This window comes from Phocoena phocoena, chromosome X, assembly GCF_963924675.1.
Source record: "Phocoena phocoena chromosome X, mPhoPho1.1, whole genome shotgun sequence".
In the NCBI taxonomy this organism is placed as follows: domain Eukaryota; kingdom Metazoa; phylum Chordata; class Mammalia; order Artiodactyla; family Phocoenidae; genus Phocoena; species Phocoena phocoena.
The window spans coordinates 13,346,942-13,368,719 of record NC_089240.1 but is presented as its reverse complement, the minus strand read 5'-3'; the positions used below and the strand labels follow the sequence as shown (position 1 = coordinate 13,368,719).

The window sequence follows — 21,778 nt, the reverse complement described above, 5'->3', positions numbered from 1 at the left end:
CAGCTAGTTATGTACAAGGGAACTCCCATAAGACTGTCAGCTGACTTTTCAGCGGAAACTCTGCAGGCCAGAGGGACTGGCATGATATATTCAAAGTGATGAAAGAAAAAACCCTACAATCAGGAATACCTGTCAAGGCTATCATTCAGACTTGAAGGAGAGATAGAGTTTCACAGACAAGCAAAAGCTAAAAGACTTCAGCACCACTAAAGCAGCTTCACAAGAAATGTTAAAGGGACTTCTCTAAGCAGAAAAGACCACACTAGAAATATGAAACTTATGAAAGGAAAAATCTTATTGGTATAGGCAAACATTCAGTAAAGGTAATTAATCAACCACTTATAAATCTAGTAGGAAGGTTAACAGACAAAAGTAGTAAAATCATCTGTATCCACAATAAGTAGTTAAGGGATACACAAAACAGAAAGTTATAAAATATGATGTCAAAAACATTAAAGGTGCGTGGGGGGAGTAAAAATGTAGAGTTGTTAGAATGTGTCTGAACTTAAATTGTCAATTGAAAATAACTCTGTGTGTGTGTGTGTGTGTATTGTTATATATGAATGTTATGGTAACCAGAAATCAAAAACCTATAATATACACACAAAAACAGAAAGGAATCCAAACATGAAACTAAAGGTAGTCATCAAATTACAAAGAAAGAGCACAAAAGAAGGAAGGAACAAAGAAAAACTACAGAAACAACCAGAAAATAATGAACAAAATGGCAATAAGTACATACCTATCAATAATTACTTTAAATGTAAATGGACTAAGTGCTCCAATCAAAAGACATAGACTGGCTGAAAGGATACAAAAACAAGATCCAGGGCTTCCCTGGTGGCGCAGTGGTTGAGAGTCTGCCTGCTGACGCAGGGGACACGGGTTCGTGCCCCGGTCCGGGAAGATCCCACATGCCGTGGAGCGGCTAGGCCCGTGAGCCATGGCCGCTGAGCCTGCGCGTCTGGAGTCTGTGCTCCGCAACGGGAGAGGCCACAACAGTGAGAGGCCCGCGTACTGCAAAAAACAAACAAAAAAACGAAAACAACAACAAGATCCATATATCCTGCCCACAGGGGACTCACTTCAGATCTAAAGACACACACAGACTGAAAGTGAGGGGATACAAAAAAGTATTCCATGGAAATGAAAAAGCTGGAGTAGCAATACTTCTATCAGACAAAATCGACTTTAAAAGAAAGACATTTTATAATGATAAATGGATAAATCCAGCAAGAAGATATAACAATTGTAAATATATATGAACCCAACATAGGAGCACGTAAATAATAAAGCAAATATTAGCCAGTGCTGTCCAAAAAATGTGAGCCACATTTGAAAATTTCTAGTAGCCATATTAAAGTGAAAAGGAACAGGTGAAATTAATTTTAGTAATATATTTTAGTACAATATATAAGTAATATATAATTTCAACATGTAGTCAATATAAAATTGTTAATGAGATATTTTATATTTTTTTGTTATGTGAAGTCTTTGGAATTTGGTGTGGATTTTACATTTACAAGCACATCTTAATTCAGACTAGCCACATTTCACGTGCTCAGTAGCCACATGTAGGAGTAGCTTTGGTATTGGATAGCACAGCTCTGGATGCTGTATAAAGGGGACGTGCACGTCCACCACTTGCTCATGGTGGAATCCCTGGGTGTAATTCAGAGAGAACAAGTATACATATTAAAATCATAAAGCATTTCCTATTTAGTTATGCATAGTTTTGTGTTTGGGCTGAAACGAGTATAGTATAGCCACGTGTGAGGCTTGCTATTGGGTTTGGCAGTTGGTCATCTGGCTGGTTTCTTCTGATGGCTCCCCAGGTACCCGAGTCCTACCCCTGCCTCTGTTTTTTGAGGAAGTGCTTCCTTCTCTCTTCCTTAGAAGTCTCCAGATACTGAATAGTGTTCTTAAAGAGAGGAAAAATGCAGGTTAGTTGTTGTTGTTTTTTAATATTTATTTATTTTAGCTGCACTGGATCTTAGTTGCGGCATGTGAGATTCTTTTAGTTGCGGCAGGCGGAATCTAGTTCCCCAACCAGGGATTGAACCTGGGCCCCCTGCATTGGTAGGGCGGAGTCTTACCCACTGGACCACCAGGGAAGTCCCAGGTTAGTTGGTTTTGCTTTTCTAGCGTTTTCCACTCTCTACCCAGGACCATCGTAGGGGAAATTTATTTGGCAGGTTCTTTCGGATTCCCCTTAATAACACTTGTAAGTAATGAGTATTTTCTGCATTCAAAGGAAAATAAACATTTACAGCAAAATCTACCGATTGCCAGTGTTGTACTTCTACATTTTGCCCTTGATTTGGGTATAGGTTAGAAAATAGCCAGACCCCCTGTCAAAGCTTCGGGTGGAAGTTACTGTTGATCAGCAAGTTTGGCCCTTCTAATCGTTAGGACTGAAGAAAATGGAGTTCTTAAGAAAGAAAGTTTGAGACACATGGATAATTCAATTCATCAAACATTTTTTTGAGTCAACTTTGCCAGTAGGGTGCTAGACAGTAGACTTCAAGCCCTATGTTCAGATAATTCAGTCTGATGTTAGGGCAGATAGGAAGAGATTTACACGTGAGTAACATCTGAGTCTTTCAAGAGTTCTTTAATGGAGGGATAGAATCGTGTCGTGGCATATTACTTGGGAGGTGATGACATGTATGTGAGGCTTTCTGCTTTACTCAGAGAAGCTGTACACACATGTGAACATGCACAAGGATGATTTCCTCCAACCTAGGGTAGAGTTGGGTAGATTTATGGGATTGTGACATGTTTTGTGAAGGGGTTTTATAATAACAATAATGGGGCTTTCAGCTGTTGAATGATAAACATTTGGAAATGCAGTCATACTCTGCAGTTGGAAATTTATTAAATTTATAAATTGCACTAGAATCCCTTTCCATGGCTCTCATGATTCCTGTCTGTTTCTAGCTTGATAATAAATAATTGCATCTTAGTACAATTCTTTTCTAATCTAAAACAGAATGAAAGCAAGCTAGGAAGCCTGTCGAGGGAAGGGAACCCCTAATGCTATTGACCCAATCAAAGTTTTAAAATGGCAGTTAATAAAGGAAAACTATGATTTTGGACTAGAAAATTTTTCAAGTGGCTGCATAAATGATGTCCTTCTTAATTTAGAAGTGAGATTTGTGTTTATTGGGCATTTGTTTTAAATTTAGCGTATACTCTGGGTCTGTTGATCTCGACAGCATGTTTCAGTGCAGACTAGCCGCATTTCCAGTGCTCAGCAGTGGTTCTCTGTGGTATGCCAGACTCTGTGGCCGGCCACATAGGAACAAGAAGCTTGGTGTCCAGAATAATCCTTAGTAAAAATGTATGTGTAATGTTACTTCCACCTTTATGAGCCAGAGGAAATTGAGGTCAAGACTAACCTGAACTTCCAGTTTGGATCATGCAGAGCTGGGATTCACCAAACAGCCAAAGCCCCTTCATGGAGAAGTACTACTTTTCTATGTAAGAGAAATGGGGCTGAACTCTCACACAGAATACCGGTGGTCTAGACAAGGGTAAAGGGCCTGGCCAAGGTGGCAGCCCTGGCGAACTACCTGTCAATCAGCGTGTGGTAGCATTTTCCGACCCCCATTTTCTCTGCGTTTAATTGGGAGTCATACAATGTGGATTGGCTAGTTTGGGAATGGCAGTTATTCGCTCTTGATATGTTTCTGGTCTTATAGAAAAGCCCAGTTTAATCTCAATTCTGGTCCTAGGCAGAAAGCATTCAGAAAGAGCGTCAAAGGAAAAGTAACATGTTACCTAGGATACCAAATGGAAATACAGTACAAGTCAGGGAAACTCTTGAGGTCTGTTTATTTATCTATTTTGATTTTTAATTTTTTTTTTGGTACGCGGGCCTCTCACTGTTGTGGCCTCTCCCGTTGCGGAGCACAGGCTCCAGACGCACAGGCTCAGTGGCCATGGCTCACGGGCCCAGCCGCTCCGCGGCATGTGGGATCTTCCCGGACCGGGGCACGAACCCGTGTTCCCTGCCTCGGCAGGCGGACTCTCAACCACTGCGCCACCAGGGAAGCCCAGGTCTGTTTATTTTTTGTCTTATTTTCTTTGACTCCTCGATTGCAACTTCGGTCTTACGCCGCTCATAGAAAGTCAGCAAGGCAACTACGATAGTACTTCAGGGGTTAAATCACTTAGAACTTAAACCCCAGAAATAAGGTTTATTGTGAAGGCAAAACTCCCTTTGGTGGGATTCCGCAGCTGTGAGAAAATGTGGAGTGCCTACAAATTGACAACCAAATCAAGATAATTTATTTATTGTCCACACCTGAGGTTTTCTTTAGCGCTAAGTCATTTGATGTGCAAAGAAAATAGCAAAGTAGGTAAATATGGTGGCATATACTCATCATGTAACTGAAAATGTCTTTTTTCTTTTATGTCTCTTTTTTCCCTTAAGAGACATACCTAATAGTGACCTTATTATGCAAGGGAGCAAATCTGGCTGTTGAAAACTTGTAAAGCACATTTGCCATACCTTATTTAAGCATTGGAAATCCTATTTTATGATAGTAATCAAAGTGGTAAAATTATAAATCACTTATGTGTAATAGAGCTCATGAAAAGTTGGAAAAGTATAAATTGTTAATATGTAAAATAGCTGTATGGAATCACTTTAAAAGAAGCAATTCTTTGAGAAAACATTGGGAATATTAACAACGGTTATCTTTGGGTGATGGGAAATATAGGTGAATTTTTTTCCTTGTTCTAATTTCCTTTATTTTTAAAGAGTCATCTGGAACGAGTCAGTGAAACATTTGACTTTTGTTTATTTAATTAAAAAAGATCTCTGACAGACAGCTTAGTTCATCATGAATCTCCATTCACGGCTCGCTATCCTCCGTGGTCAGTCCAAGGCCCCAGTTTTTTTTTTTTTTTTTGGTATCCCCTCTCCCCACCATGTTCTTGAAAAGGTACAAATCCCTGAAACATTGACAGTGTTTTATGCACGTGTTTATGTCTCATTTCTATAAATGGCATTGTGCTACAATTCTTATTTTGTTTTTTTACTGCTATCTTTCAGCACCATGATTTTAAAGTCTATCCCCACTGCCATTTGTACGTTTAGTTCGTTGCTTTGGGTTGCTGTGTAGTATTCCTCAGTCTGCATTCATTACGTTTCCTTTTGTATTTCTTGAGTTGCATCCACTTTCCTGCTACCACAAACAGTGCTGCAAAGGTTATCTTTGAACTTGTGCCCTAGTGGAGCTATCTGCGAGTTTCTCTGGAGTACACAGATCCAGGAGCAGAATCGCTGGGCCATAGGAAACAGGCACACTTAACTGAGACACAGGCAGCCAGGTTGCTTTTCTGGAAAGTGGCTGCAGCAGCCTGTGCACATTTCCATCAGCGGGTCAGGCATGGGCCAGGTCCCCCACCCCCACCTGCTAAGTATTACCCACCTTTCTAATTTTTCTCTGTCTGATGGGTGCAAAGTGGTATCTTGTTTTGACATTTCTCTGATTGCTGGTGATGTTAGCATTCTGACTTCCACCTTTGTGCATTGCCTCTTCTTAATCTTTGTTTTTGTTTCTCTGATTTCCTGACTTAAAAAAAAATCTATCTATATCTATGCTAGCTTTATTGAGATATAATTCACACATCATACAATTTACCCACTTAAAAAGCATTCATTGCTTTTTAGTATACTCACAGTGTTGTGCAACCATCACCATGATCCATTTTAGAACATTTTCGTCAGCTCCAAAAGTGGCTGTTCCTTGAGCTCCAGGAGACCTGTTTAGGTTGGGCACTCCCTGTGACCTTGCTGATCTCACAGGCCTGAACGAAAGGTCCGTGGGACTCTGGTTGCTGAGGCCCTGGTTTCTGCCTTCCACAGCTTGGTTGTTCAGCTTGCTTTTGAGTGTGTGTCCTTCCGATGAATTCTCCCACAGCCCACACCCTCGCTTTGTGCTTATTGCCAGCATTGGTTTCTGTTTGCTTACAACCAAAAGAAAACTAAGTCATAAATTTGTACATACAGGAGGGATTTTTGCAAGGAACAGACCCTAGAATGTGAAACTGATTGAGAATGGCAAAGCCTGCCCTGTTTTTTATAATAAAGGGCAGCAAAACTGCTGATCAGACTGTGCTTCATTTTTTTTTCCTGGGACTGTGCACCTTACGTGTAAAATGTCTGGATGTTTCCCAGGGTGGGCTATTTTTCTGCCTTTCTCAAGGTGCTTCCAGAAAGCACTAAGCTTTGGTGTACAGCATCATTAAGAAAGCATATACCCTGGCTGATGATCCGACATACCAAGCGTCTGTCGGTCATGCTCCCTTAGGAAGCAGTCTGCTAAGATGGTGTCATGTGCGGCAGGGGAACCCTCCTGCCACATCGCTCAGGTGGGGCCTTGGAAGACACTGGGCAAAGGAAATCCAGAGGACACAACCTGAGTTGATCAAGGACGTCTCTCCACGGCCAGGGAGGTGAATTGACAAGGAGACTCTAAGGACGTTCCAGGAGGATGATGTCCATGCTTGACACGTTGCTTTTCTTTTTTCCTTTTTATTGAACATGTTTGGTCCCTCCCTGCTCATGTTGTATAATGGATATCATTCAGGCCACAAGTTGCAAGACCTTGAGACGTCACATCTCATCCTGCTTGAGTCATGGACATCACCAAGTGATACTTGACTTGGAAGCCGGATGGGGAGACTGATTTTGAGTTGCCTCATATTGGGAAGGGGGTCAGTTCATTTTTGGTTGTATTTGGATTAGCTGTAGTAGGTGGTAGCATTTAAAAATATGCGTAGGAATAAAGGCATGTGTGTGTATACGCACAATAAACTACCAAGGATAGACTGTGGTATATACACCTGTTGCTTTGTCTTCCCAGTGAAGAAACCTGTAGTCAGGTTTCTGGTGTGATAAAGCTACATAACAACTAACACCCCCAAATCTCAATGGCTCACAGAAACAAGCACTTATTTCTTACTCATGGGTCTGCAAGTAGTTGTGGCTTTGCAGCACTTGGCTTCTGGCTGCAGGTTGGCTTCTGGTCTGCTCCATATATCCCCAGCGGCTACTCAAGGCCTGTTCTCATGGCCAGTGGCAGAAGTGCAAAAGAGGCCAAGCCAAACCCTGCGAACACAACTAAAGCCTCTGCTGTAATGCCATTGGCTAAATCAGTGAGGGTTGGGACTTATTCTCTGCCCACAGTAAACCCTGGTAACGGAAGGGAAGGAAGGAAGAATTGAGAACAAATAATCCATTCTTCTACACTCCCTCTTCTTTTGAGAAATCAACCATGTGATTTCAATGTGTTTTCTCTCTCCACAGATTACATTGTTATCTGTTCAGTTGCTCCCGTTAGAAGCCTAGGGTATAAGAGAAGTTCCAGATTGGGAAGGAAGGAGCATTTGTTCAGTTTTAGATATATTGAGTTTGAGCTGACTATGGGATAGTCAGAGAGATGAGGAGACTGTTGACTATATAGATCCAAATCGAAACTTTTGTGGTTATTTTCTCACTCAAGTTCCTACAGGTTTTATGAGTGGGGCTGATGACAAGTGTTACTAATTTCTTCGAGTGACGGCCACTAAGTTGTCCTTATGCTGTAACTCTTAAGTTTTTCTGTATTCTGAACCAAGACTGGTCCTCTTACCTTTCATATGTAACGCTGTGGGTTATTAAACATCAGCATCAAGGTTCTCTGTGTGAAATTCCCATGCAGATTTTGTTGACTTCAGAGAAGTTATACGACTGAAGGGCATTAGCAGGTCATATTTTTCAATGTAGACCTGCTTTAGTGCACCATTTGTAAAGGTTCTCCTGAAAAAGGATTTTCTGTGTTTGTGTAAATACACTTGTGTCATCATATCTCATGCAAATTGTCTGTATTGATTGATGGTCTCTTGTTTGCTTCCTTTTGCTTGTTGTATTTATAGCTCACATTACGTATAATTGTTGGACAACATAATATGAACCAGATGGCTTCATTATTCTGTGTTTCACATTTTGAATTTTAGATTTCACATTGGACTGCTTGTCAGCGGCCAGCTGTGTCCTGGAGGAGGAGATAAGGCCAGACCGTAGTTGAAAGATCCTGGGTCAGATACTGTGGACAGTAAGCACTGTCGAGGTGTTAGCATTTGAGGTTTCTTCTGGCCCTTGGTTTCACTTGGGAATTCAGAGTGGAAGGCCAGAGAGAGAGAGACTGGGCGTCAAAGGCCTTCTGAACCACTCAGCTGGCCTGTGATTGCAGTGTGTTTGAAAAGACTCTTTACCAATAAGCCCACAGAATCTATTATATGTTAGGAATTTTGACCACAGGTAGTAATTTTTAAAAATACGAGTATCAGTCAGGGGCCCAGCAGGAGAGAGATGGTATATTCAAATAGGATAATTGAGGAATGGTTCCTTAAGGGACTATTTCCAATAGCATGGGTTAAGGAAAACAAGGTTCAGTGAAGTAATATTCTAGACTTGAATGAGCAAGAGGGAGGAGACCCAGAGAGCAGCTACAGGTATAGGAGAGAGTGACTGGGCCATAGGATAGCCAGACATTTGGCCTCCCTGATGTGGGTGGGCGTCGTCCAATCTGTTGAAGACCTGAGCAGAATAAAGGGGCTGAGTAAGAGGGAACTCCTCCCGTTTGACTGCTGAGCTGGGACAAGTCTTTTCTGGGCTTGGACTCGGCCTAACACATCAGCTCTTCCTGGGTCTTGAGCCTATTGGCTTTTGGACTGGAACTTACTTCATTGGCTCTCCTTGTTCTCAAGCCTTCAGACTCACACTGGAACTCTTCTGGGTCTCCAGCTTGCCAACTCACCCTGCAAATCTTGGGACTTCTCAGCCCCATAATCATGTGAGCCAGTTCCTTATAATAAATCTCTATTCGTCTCTCTCTTTGTCACACACACACATCCTATTGGTTCTGTTTCTCTGGAGGACGCTGACTAATACAAAGGCCAAGGCAACTGGTGCTGTGGCCTTTCTTAGACATATAGACATCCTGGCAGGGAAGACATCATAGGCAGGGAAGGAGCTGAAGGGATAAATACTTAAATCTCACCCTTCTCCCTGGTGCCTCCAATTGGTTGAACTCGCCTGGAAGTTCTAGAGCAAGGGAGCCAGTGGAGGCAGTCTTTATAGAGTCTGGGATACAGAGCAGGATGGAGAAAGGTGAAAAGTGGGTCTAGAAGGGCTAATGGAGCCTTTCCATATAATGTATCTAAAACGACTATTGTTACCGCTTTCTTATATAGCCTCCCAGAGATATGCTATGCATACAAAAGCATATATGGTGCTCTTGGTAATTTCCATGATATTTCAAACTCTTCCAAAAATATCACTTTGATGGCTGCATAATATTAAAAGCCTTTTACTATGAAATAGTCTTACATAGATGTTACACTTATATAATATAAATATATTAATGAATGAAACTCCTGTGTATCCCATCATCCTGCTTAAGAACTAGAACACTGCCCAAACTTCAGGACTGCTGTGGGTGCCTTCCCAGTTCCATTGAATGAAGGCTAACCATTATTTTAAACTGTATTATCATTCCTTTGTGATAATAATTTCATTATAATATTTCTGAATATGTATGTATTCCTAAACAATATATCGTCAAACTTTGTATGACTTTGGCATTTATGTAGTTTCAAATGTATTTGTGTAGTTTGCATGCAGACTTCTGAGAATCGATTTTTATACTTAACATTATAATTTTGTGATTCATCCAAGTCGATGTATATTATTTAATTTTTGATGCTGTATATTGTTCCATTGTGTGTATATACTAGAATTTGTTTATTTTACTGTCAATGGACATTTGTCATTTTTACCTTTTTATAGTATTGCTATCCAATTTCTGTGTGCATTTGTGCCAGAGATTCTCTAGGCCAGATACCTGGAAGGAAAGAAACTGGGTGATGGCGATTACCTTCAACTTTACAAGGTAATACCATATTACATTCCAAAGTTGTTGTTCTAATATTCACTCCCCATTGCCAGTGTATTAGTTTTGTTGCTCCGTATCTAAACACCTTTAATCATGAAAACATAACATTAATAGAGTGAAAAGGCAAGACACATAAGAAGAAAATTTTCAACACATATATTGAACAAAGGACTAATATTCAGTTTATCAGTGAGAGAAATACAGACATTTCAACTTTTAAAAGTGAGCAAAAGACTTGAACAGATACTTCATAAAAAAGGATTTCTGAGTTGCCGATAAACTTATGAAAAGGTGTTTCGCTCATTAGTTCTTCAGGGAAGTGCACGTTTAAGACACAATGAGAAGCCGCCTCTGTACTCCCCAAATCCTAGCACTAGGAAAACTGATCTTGCTAAGTGTTGGCAATGATGTGGAGTACCAAACACTCTTTTTCTCTACTGGTGGTCATGTATCTCAGTACAACCACACTGGAAAATTGGTAGTATCTACTAAAGCTGAACATAGGCATAGCTATAACACACAATTCCATTCCCAAAAGAAATTCCTACAAAATGTCAGTAATAGCATTATTCATCAGAATCAAACACTCAAAAATAGCCCAAATGTCCATCAAAAGTTGTATATACTTGCAACAAAATGGATGCATCTCACAACTATGGGGAAGAATGAAAGATACTAGATACAAAAGAGAACATTCTGTATTTTTTTAATATATATATAAAATCCCCCAATGGACAGAACTGACTGATGGTAATAGAAGTAAGGATGATTAGTTAGCTTCGGGGAAGGTGATGACTTGGAGTGGACATACTGGGGGCATCCAGGACTAATATTCTTTATCTTGTTCTGAGAATGAGTACATGGGTAAATTCATTTTGTGGGAGTTCAATGAATTATGTACTTATGATTTCTGTACTTCTGGTACTTATGTACACTTCAGTAAGAACTATCTTGAGGGGACTTCCCTGGTGGTCCAGTGGTTAAGACTCTGAGCTCCCAATGCAGGGGCCTGGGTTTGATCCCTGGTCAGGGAACTAGATCCTGCTTGCATGCTGCAACTAAGACTCTGCATGTCGCAACTAAAGATGCCACATGCTGCAACCAAAAAAGGTCCCGCGTGCCACAACTAAAGATCCCATGTGCCGCAACTAAGACCTGGCACAGCCAAATAAATATTAACAAAAAAGAACTATCTTGAAAATGCCATATGTTTGGAAATTAACAAACACATGTCTAAATGATCATGAGTAAGAAAAGAAATCATGATGGAAATTTAATAATGACAATACTGCATATCAATACTTGCAGGTTAAGTGGTACTATAAGGGAAATGTATAGTCTTACATGTTTACATTGGAAAAGAAGAAAAGCTTATAAATATGTGTCGTGTCCAAATATAGCAATAAAACCTTTTCTAAAAGAAGGATAAAGAAAGAAATAACAATAAATGGAATAGAAAACAGACACAATTTTAAAAACTCAACAAAGACCAAAAGTTGAGTCAAGAAAACAAAAAAAGAGAAAAAGCACATATAAACAACTTTAAGGATGAAAAAGGAGGACATAGCTACAAGAAGTCCAACCATGTCTACCTGTACAGATTTTGTTTTCCAAAGATCACCCTGCTTGGGGAATGTATTATAGAGGAACTTCAGTGAATGCAAACAGAGTAGTTAAGAGTTTATTGCTGTAATCCAGGTAAGATGTAATGTAGCTTTTATTGGGACTAGAGTCTTGCTTAGGGATGACACTCACATTCTAAGGTTATCCATTTACTGTCTTAAATTTTCTTCTTTTATATATATATATATATATTTATTTATTTATTTATTATTATTTTTTTTTTGCAGTACGTGGGCCTCTCACTGTTGTGGCCTCTCCCGTTGCGGAGCACAGGCTCCGGACGCACAGGCTCAGTGGCCATGGTCACGGGCCTAGCCGCTCCGCGGCATGTGGGATCTTCCCGAACCGGGGCACGAACCCGTGTCCCCTGCATCGGCAGGCGGACTCTCAACCACTGTGCCACCAGGGAAGCCCGCCTTCTAATATTTTTATTGTTTTATTTTTACGCTTAAAACTGTAATCTTCATCTGGAATTTAAAAATACATAGTAGGAGGTAGAGCTATGGTGTTTATTTTCAGATGGAAAACCATTTAACGTAATACAACTCGTTTAAAAATAAATTGAAATACCACCCTTGTAAATTAAGTTTCTGTATTTACTTGAATCTGTTTCTGAATTCTGCATTCTTTGTTCTACCATGAATTTGTCTCTTCCTATGCAGATACTATACAGCAGGTTTTACAGTAAGTCTTAATATCTGGGAAGATAAATTACTCCCCTCAGAATTTTTCTTTTATTTTTCCTTGGTTTTATTTTGTTACATTTATTCTTCTATATAAGCTTTAAAATAATTTTACCCTTTAAAAAATTCTGATGGTCACGCTGATTGGAATGGCGTTTGTATTTTAATTTTAGAAGAATTGACACTTGTCTTCCCTTCCAGAAACATGTTCTAACTTTCCGTTTATTCAGGTCACCTTTTCTTTGCCATGAATATAGATTTCAGAACTTGACTGTAATTATGTTCAGCATTTTATGTCTTTCACTTGCATATTTGAAAGTAATATTCATTTTACATTATGCAGTTTAACAAGCAAATAGTGCTCATTTAGTTAATCCCTTAATAGTCTAAACATTTCCAGCCTTTCAAGTATGTCATTTTGAATATGGAAATTCTTCTTGCTCTGAGAATTACTGAAAACCTCTGATTCATGATTAGGTTGAAGAGAAGGAAAAGTATTAAATTTAGATTAATCAGTAGGGGTGAGGGATAAATTGGGAGGTTGGGATCGATACATACACAATACCATGTATAAAATAGATAACTAATAAGCATCTAATTATAGCACAGGGAACTCTACTCAATACTCTGTAATGACCTATATGGGAAAAGAATCTAAAAAAGAGTGGATATATGTATATGTATAACTGATTTGCTTTGCTGTACACCTGAAATTAACACAACATTGTAAATCAACTATGCTCCAATAAAAATTATTAAAAATAATAAAATTAGATTAATCAACTTAATATAACTTAACAGACAGTCATGTGTAACTTTTGAATATGTTATGCACCATTGTCTCTTTTACAGATGCCTCTTTGCAGCTTTTCATTTCATCATGTAGCAAAGACACAGGGGATTAGTTTGGGATTTGAATCAAGTTATCTTCATAGTTTCTGGGTGAATCAGGTTTACAAGTTCATCCAGAATTATTCAACAGTCAATAAAGAAGGTGCATGGACATCTAACATCCTCCACTCCCCCTGTAACCACCACCGTGATGCTTAGAGAGGAAAGAGACTACTTTCAAATAGCAAGACTCCCAATGAGTGGGAATGATCAAAAGGCGTTATCAACACGAGCAGTTATTTTTCTTTTATGTTTCAGTGAGATTCTCGTCTAGCAGAGTAAGATGACAGATGCAGCCCCTACTTATTACTTGGGTTTCCCTACAGAAATGATTCTGGAAACACCAACAGGCTTGCATCCTTACGTGAGGCAGAGGATCCTTGGAGATGGACATAGAAGGTAAGTGAAGGGGAACTAATCAACACTCTCCTTTCTCTTGCCAAAGACAAATCCTTTTTTTTTTTTTTGCGGTACGCGGGCCTCTCACTGTTGTGGCCTCTCCCGTTGCAGAGCACAGGCTCCGGACGCGCAGGCTTAGCGGCCATGGCTCACGGGCCCAGCCGCTCCGCGGCATGTGGGATCTTCCCGGACCGGGGCACGAACCCGTGTGCCCTGCATCAGCAGGCGGACTCTCAACCACTGCACCACCAGGGAAGCCCTTTTTTTTGGCCATACCCCTGCAGTGGAAGCTCGGAGTCTCAACCTCTAGACTGCCAGGGAAGTCCCAAATCCGTTCTTATTTAGTGAAGACAGTGCCCAAACCAGAAACTGCAAAACTGTGAAAGGGAACTATTTTGGGAAAATATTTTTCTTGTTGCCTTTATCAAAAATGAAGCAGCCATGAGAATACAAGGGGAAAATCTAAATATGGTATTTTGGGGGGAAGGGACGACAGGGTTACTTTTCAGTATATTTTAATTGAAGCAAGACGTGAGTTGGCTCTAGTCACACAGGTGGAGTGGGGCTCCTCTGTGGCAGTGGATCGCAACCCAGGCTACACATTAGAATCACCTGAGGTGATATGGAAAATGCTAATGCCTCAGCTCAGCCCTCAACTAGTTCTTACTCAATTGGCCTAGGATGGGCCTGGGCGTGGGTCTTTTTGAAAACTCCTAGTAAGTCCTAATGTGGAGCCAGTGATGAGAACACTGTTTTGGAGAAATTACCAAGGGTTTGGGAGGATCAGTTTGTTTTTTAACAATGTGTGAAACAAAATCGCTGCAGATTTGGCAGGAGATTGCAAAGTGACATGCTAAATAGAAAGTATAATAGTAAACCTCTATTTTAGCTTATTTATTAGGGAACAACCAGTGTCCTGCTAGTTAACTTTGGGGGGCTATTTTTTCCAAGTTGGACTTTTCATACTGAAATAATATTTCCATCAAATGAACATCATTCCCTCACATTTGTCATTGTTTGAAGTCATATCTTGACCTTCCAAAATGCCTTTAAAATTTCCTTTTGAGTCAGTTAAGTGTTACTCCTTCCTGGAACAGATAACTGGTTTAAGTGGTTTTTGGAACGTTCTCTGGTTTGATTTATGACCGTGAAAGTGAAACTGCACAACTTGGATGGGACTTGAACCCAGCCAAAACCCAGACTGGGTCTTGAACCCACTGTCTTTTAATTGAAATCACACACCTGGTCTCAGGACTTAATGAAGCTCAGGTTCTTTATATTTCAACATAGAAGGAATTCAGCCAGTGGCAAAGTGATAGGTAAGTAGATTTATTTAGAGAGATACACATTCCATAGAATGTGGTCCATCTCAAAAGGCAAGAATGGCCCTGGGAGAAACACATTCCACAGACAGTGTGGGGCATCTCAGAAAGCGAGAGGCTCCAAAATACGGGGTGGTTAGTTTTTAGGGGCTGGGTAATTTCATAGGCTAATGAGTGGGAGGATTACTCCAACCATTTTGGAGAAGGGCTGGGGTTTCAAGGAATTGGACCACTGCCCACTTTTTGCCCTTTTATGGTTGGCCTTGGAACTGTCATGGCAGCTGTGGGTGTGTCTTTTAGCTAATGTATTACAATGAGCGTATAATGAGGCTCAAGGTCTACTGGAAGTCGAATCTTTCACCATCTTGGACCTGGTTAGTTCTAACCAGTTATGTCATATCCTCAATGGCTATGTCATTCTTTAAGGGTTGTGCCCTGCCCCCTTCCCTCCTGTTTCAAAAGAAGCCTGAAATTGTGCAGTTGTTGGTTACTTGAACATTTTTCTTGAAAAATTCTAAGGAAATGGGCAAGGCCTTAGCTGACTAGGGGTTCTGTTTTCAGCATCTTATTCAGCTACTGCCTAATTCTATTTTGTCTTCTGTATAATTGTTAAATATTCATTTTCTGCCTGTATGTGAAATTCATGAGTGATATTGTTCTGCATTTTCCATGATTGATCCTTGTTTTCAGCCTGAAGAGTCTTTCCTTTTCTTTCTTGTTTTTAATTTCCCAAGAGGCTTCTTAGAACTCGATTTTTATCCACCCCTGATATCCCAACAATTTATGTTGGTCCTCTAAGACCCTTGCTATAGGACTCAATGGTGTTCTCTTATCTATCGGTGTTGTTTTTGATTGATTTGATCCTGGAGTCCAAAAAAGCATTTATGTTTAGAAATTTGGAGATTTCCTGATGCTGCTTCATGGCTGGTTCTCCCCTGACATAGAGTAGGAAAAGTCCCAAGTGCTCTGTCCTGCAGGACAGCCCCACCATACACCCCGCCCCCCCCCCCGCCCAACTTCACCCATGGCTGGAGAAAGCAGGCTTTTCCTGTGTCTGTACCCTCTCCCTCTCTGCTGAGTTGCGGGCTACCCTCGAGCTTGAGCTGAGATATACAGAGAGAAGAAAACCTAGGAACTCTCTTTCAGGTCATCATTTAAGACCTGGGTTCCTTACCCAGTCCTGCTGCTCTTTATTCACTGTAGTAGGCAGAATAATGCCTTCCCACACAAAAAGATGTCAATATTCAAATTCCTGGCACCTGTGAATATATTACCTTGCCTGGCAAAAGGGATTTTGCAAACTTAATTAACTTAATGATTTTGCGATGAGATTAACCTGGATTATCTGGGTGGGCCAATGAAATCACAAGGGCCCTTATAAGAAACAGGCAAGAGAGTCAGAGGTAGTGGAGCTGTGCTAACAGAAGCAGAAGTCGGAGTGCTGTGAGTCAAGGAATGCAGGCAGCCTTTGGAAGCTGGAGATAAGGAAACAGGAGACTCTCTAGAGCCTCCGGAAGGAACACAGCCTTGCAGACCCATTTTACGTTTCTGACCTCAAGAACTGTAAGAGAACTTATCTGTGTTATTTTAAACCACTAAATTTGTGATAATTTGTTTAAGCAACAAAAGAAAACTGATTCATCCACCTTTCGGAGTCATCTGGTAGTTGCTTTATGGATTTTGTCTAGGGGCTTCTTGTTACAATCAGAGGGAGAGATGTGTTACTGGGCCCTTTCTAGATTCTTGGACAGCATTACGATAGATATAAATGAATATCGCTTCCACAAGACTCTTAGGCAAGCAAAGCTTTTTATTAAAAGAAAGAGCTTGTGCACAAGGGAGAAGGCAGGAAAAAAATGCCAGCTCCTGGAGTAGAAGGGGCGAGTTGCTTTTATAACAAAAGGGAGGGTTTGTCTATAACTGATAGTTTTGAGAAGTCGTCAAACTGTTTGATCAGCAGCAGATGGCTATCGGGAATAGGGAGCGCTTCTGGGAGGGGAAAGGAGTGCCTCAGAATTTTCTGCAAGAAAGCACAGGAGTAGATAAGGTTAAAATTTATAGTTGAGGGCTTCCCTGGTGGCGCAGTGGTTGAGAGTCCGCCTGCCGATGCAGGGGACACGGGTTCGTGCCCTGGTCCGGGAAGATCCCACATGCCGTGGAGCGGTTGGGCCCATGAGCCATGGCCGCTGAGCCTGCGCGTCTGGAGCCTGTGCTCCGCAACGAGAGAGGCCACAACAGTGAGAGGCCCGGGTACCGCAAAAAAAAAAAAAAAAAAAAAATTATAGTTGAGCTTCTTGTCTTATGGCAACTAGGTAGCTAGTGCAACAGAGACAAAGTTAATTTTCTATTCCTGTGAGCCTGGTTTTTGTCTCTGGGGCTCAGGCCTCCAGGGCCTTTGTTCTTTAGCTTGCAAGGCCTGTTTTGCCCAAGGCCATTCCCTAGTCCTTTTCCAAAATGGCTGTGCTCTTTTCATCCTGTCTTAGATGGGGTGGAGTGTCCTTACTCCAGCTTGAGTGGAACCAGAGCCCATTATTATTATTTTTAAATTAATTAATCTATTTATTTTTGGCTGCATTGGGTCTTCATTGCTGTGTGCGGGCTTTCTCTAGTTGCGGCGAGTGGGGGCTGCTCTTCCTTGCGGTGCGCGGGCTTCTCATTGCAGTGGCTTCTCCTTGTGGAGCACGGGCTCCAGGCACGTGGGCTTCAGTAGTTGTGGCATGCGGGCTGTAGAGCGCAGGCTCAGTAGTTGTGGCGCACGGACTTATTATTATTAAATGAGGCGTTTACTATACTCCTTCCTAAGAGCACCAGGTGGGGAACACGTTTTGTAAACTAGATCTAGGAAGTGGGATGTGGAATCAATCTATCCTCCTCCCCTTAAGGGCTGTCCAATGGTTAATGAATTAAAAAAACATGACTAAATAAAAACAAATCCCACACACAGTCCCCCACCCAGAAAAAGGAAAAAAAAACAAAAACAAAAATTAGATGTTCCAGATTACTCGCCAAAGTGGAACCCAGGAACAGCTTCAACAACCCAAATTAGTCTGTTAGAGTCATCACAAGCATGCCTTGCTTTTAAACAAAAAATAATAATTTCTTTGAAACAACAAAATAAAAACTACTACTGATCACTTTTCTGACAGTACACTATTACTCAAAATTAAATGGTATTGAGGGGGGAAGGGGGCCATAGCTATGGGCCTTGTCTCACACGAGTGCATGTGGGTAGGTGCAGGGCATTTGTCATTATTGCAAAAATGAATTTTAATTTTTTAATCTTTAGTTTGATTTAAACATTTGTTTTAGTATATCATGAGTGATATTTGCAATAAAATGCCTAGGAGTAAACCTACCAAGGGAGACAAAAGACCTGCATGCAGAAAACTATAAGACACTGATGAAAGAAATTAAAGATGATACAAACAGATTTTTACAGCTCTCTATGTGCTTAATTCTGTCCACCCACTCAGAAATCGCCCATGGCCATAAGCAGTTTATGAGCCTTTTATAAAGACAGTCTTCTGAAATCAAGAGACTCTGTGTTATAATGGAATTTTGGTTTTGGTTTTTTACGGCAAAGATAAATGCAGTCATTGAGATAAGTAGGCTCTTACAGCAAGTTCCATTTGGTTTTTTTCCGAAAAGGCTTTGGAATTATTTTAGTGATCATGGAGTATAAAGAGTTAGACCTGCAGTGTCCATATGTACCGGCTGTTTTTGGCAATTATGCAGTCACAATTACGATTCGTGGAGAGCCTCATACTCTTGGACTTTTTGATACTGCAGGGCAAGAGGATTATGACAGATTACGACTGCTGAGTTATCCACAAACAGATGTATTTCTAGTCTGTTTTTCAGTGGTCTCTCCATCCTGATTCGAAAATGTTTAGAAAAGTGGGTGCCTGAGATAACTCAACACTGTCCAAAGACCCCTTTCTTGCTTGTTGGGACCCAAATTGTTCTCAGAGATGACCCCTCTAATATTGAGAAACTTGCTAAGAATAAACAGAAGCCTATCACCCCAGAGACTGCTGAAAAACTGGCCTGTGACCTGAAGGCTGTCAAGTATGTGGAGTGTTCTGCACTTACACAGAAAGGCCTGAAGAATGTGTTTTGACGAAGCAACCCTGGCTGCCCTGGAGCCTCCAGAGCTGAAGAAGAGCTGCAGGTGTGTGCTGCTATGAACGTATCTCCAGAGCCCTTTCTGCACAGCTGGTGTCCACATCATACTAAAAGCAATGTTTAAATCAAACTAAAGATTAAAAATTAAAATTCATTTTTGTAATAATGACAAATGCCCTGCACCTACCCACATGCACTCGTGTGAGACAAGGCCCATAGCTATGGCCCCCTTCCCCCTCTCAATACTAGTTAATTTTGAGTAATAGTGTATTGTCAGAAAAGTGATCAGTACTAGTTTTTATTTTGTTTCCAAAAAATTATTATTTTTTGTTTAAAAGCAAGGCATGTGATGACTCTGTAGCAGACTAATTTGGGTTGTTGAAGCTGTTCCCGGGTTCCACTTTGGCGAGTAATCTGGGACATCTAGTTTCTGGGTTTTTTTTTTTTTTTTCCTTTTTCTGGGTGGGGGAGTATGTGTGGGATTTGTTTTTATTTAGTCATTTTTTTTAATTCATTAACCATTGGACAGCCCTTAAGGGGAGGAGGATGGATTGATTCCACATCCCACTTCCTAGATCTAGTTTAGAAAACGTGTTCCCCACCTGGTGCTCTTAGGAAGGAGTATAGTAAACGCCTCATATAATATACTCCTATTTGAAAGTTGCCTTTTCTCTCCACCCTTGAGTAGGTCCCGTATTTGATGAAACTCATGAAAGTGGGCGGAACCTGTCTTGCCCCTCCTCTTTTCTAGGATGCACTATATATGTGACTGTGACTCTCAAGGAAATTTGTTTGCCATTTGCTGATTTTTTTTTTGAAGTTAATTTCTAACTTCTTTCACTGATAAATGAAGAAAAGTATTGCACCTTTTGAAATACACCAAATGGATTGAGTACGTAATGAAAACACAATTTTTCCCTGTCAGTCATTGTCTTAAAATGCTGAGCATAGATGTGCGGCTTAAGCGTGTATCATACAGTGTTCTAAAACATAGCTGAAGACCTGGTATATGGAGGAAATCCGAGGGGTGGTGCTAGAAGACAGATGTCTATGGGATGATTCACATCCTCTTTCAAGTTACTAGGATGGAGACCTGCTTCATTAAGAAGCTGGGGGTGGGGCAGGGTAGAGTGGGGGTGGGGAGGACATTTAACCATATGGGGACCAGTCAGGGGAATCCCCTTATTTCTGTCTTGCATGTGAGGAACCCTAGAGCAGCTAGGTGAGGCTCTCTAGTTTAATAAGAATCCTGGGGAGGGTCTTATGAAGACTCTTCGTAAGCTGATAAAATCCCTGTTAACACTTATCTTCGTTGCAGTTTCCAGGTCTTAAAAATGTTAGGTAATCTACCCCACCTTCCCCAAATCCGAATTCTTCTAGATGTCATTAGTGTTGAACCAATGCTTTCTCATGTCTCAATTCTTTGTATATGCCTTCTTTTCAGATGTATTAAATAAACAAACCTTTTTTTAAAAAAAAAAAAAGGTGGCTGTGCCATGTGATAATAGGATAGATTCGATATGAAATTCACTTGGTCATGCAGCTGTTGGATTAAGAGATTCTTGAATTTTAAAAGTTCTGGATGAGTTATTTCACATTTCGCATATACGGTGAGACTTCATTAATCTTCTCACACTGCAGTATTACAAATCTGCTTAATACAGGTTGGCAGAAGATGAGCACTCCCTTAAATTCCCATGCTCAGCCTCCACCTCCAGCACTCTGTTGGAACTCTGGTCCCTCCAGTTCCTTCCAGATGGTCTTGGGGGTCTCAGGCAGGGATCTCATGAAGGCTCCAGGAAAGAGGTCCCTTGGCCGCCCTGTGGCGCCCATGTTTATGCCCTCTCCTCCTCCAGACCTCTGTGGGAAAGTCTCTTCACACTGTTAACGCACAAGATAGCGGCTGGTTCATTCACTGTTGGTGGTTTTCAAAGATGAGGCCAGAGCCGAGGTTTGTCCTGAAGCTGCCCAACCTCCAAGCTGAGGGCACTGATGTCTGCCTGGAGGGCGCAGTTTCCCATTGCTGCAAGATCCATGGGCAGTGGGTCCTGTTGCCTGTGAATGGAACTGCTACAGTTGGCACCTCGTGGTTCAGCTCTTGTGGGTTTTGTTCGCTCCTTTGCTTTGGGCCCCTGGTTCTGGGACTGCATCGTCAATCCAGATGATCTGGATGGCCAACCTTCTTATTTGACCTTGTCTACTGTCCTGGTGCCCAAATTGTTCTCACACTTCTCTTAGAATGAGTTTCTTTCTTTCCTTTTTTTTTTTTTTGGCTGTTTTGGGTCTTAGTTGTGGCATGTGGGATCTTTCATTGCGGCATGGGCTCTTTTGTCGTGGCACGCAGGCTTCTCTGTAGTTGTGGCACACGGACTTCTCTCTCATTGAGGCATGCGAGCTTAGTAGTTGTGGCATGCGGGCTTAGTTGCCCCGTGGCATGTGGGATCTTAGTTCCCTGACCAGGAATCGAACTGGACTCCCCTGCACTGGACGGTGGATTCTTTACCACTGGATCACCAGAGAAGTCCCTAGAATGAGTTTCTTTAAATGGTACATTTCTCTACATGCCCAAGGATCCCGTATTCTACCTCCCAGGCTCATAAACATACCTGATTTCTGTGGTGAACAAAATTAAGATTCAAGCTGAGTTCCCTCCTATACTTAAGGAGAACAGTATAAGTTAACATTTTCCCTCCTTTTCATCAATCATCCTTAGTATAGTGCTGAGTTACCCAGTGAGTAGCGGCCATCTCAATTTTACTTTAATAATCAGCTCCCAGAAGAAAGG

General features: G+C 41.1%; 1 pseudogene; it reads left to right on the top strand.

Moving 5' to 3' along the window:
- Positions 1–18,539: 18,539 nt before the first annotated feature.
- LOC136142781 (cell division control protein 42 homolog) lies at positions 18,540–19,055 on the top strand (annotated as a pseudogene).
- The last annotated feature ends 2,723 nt before the right edge of the window (positions 19,056–21,778 follow it).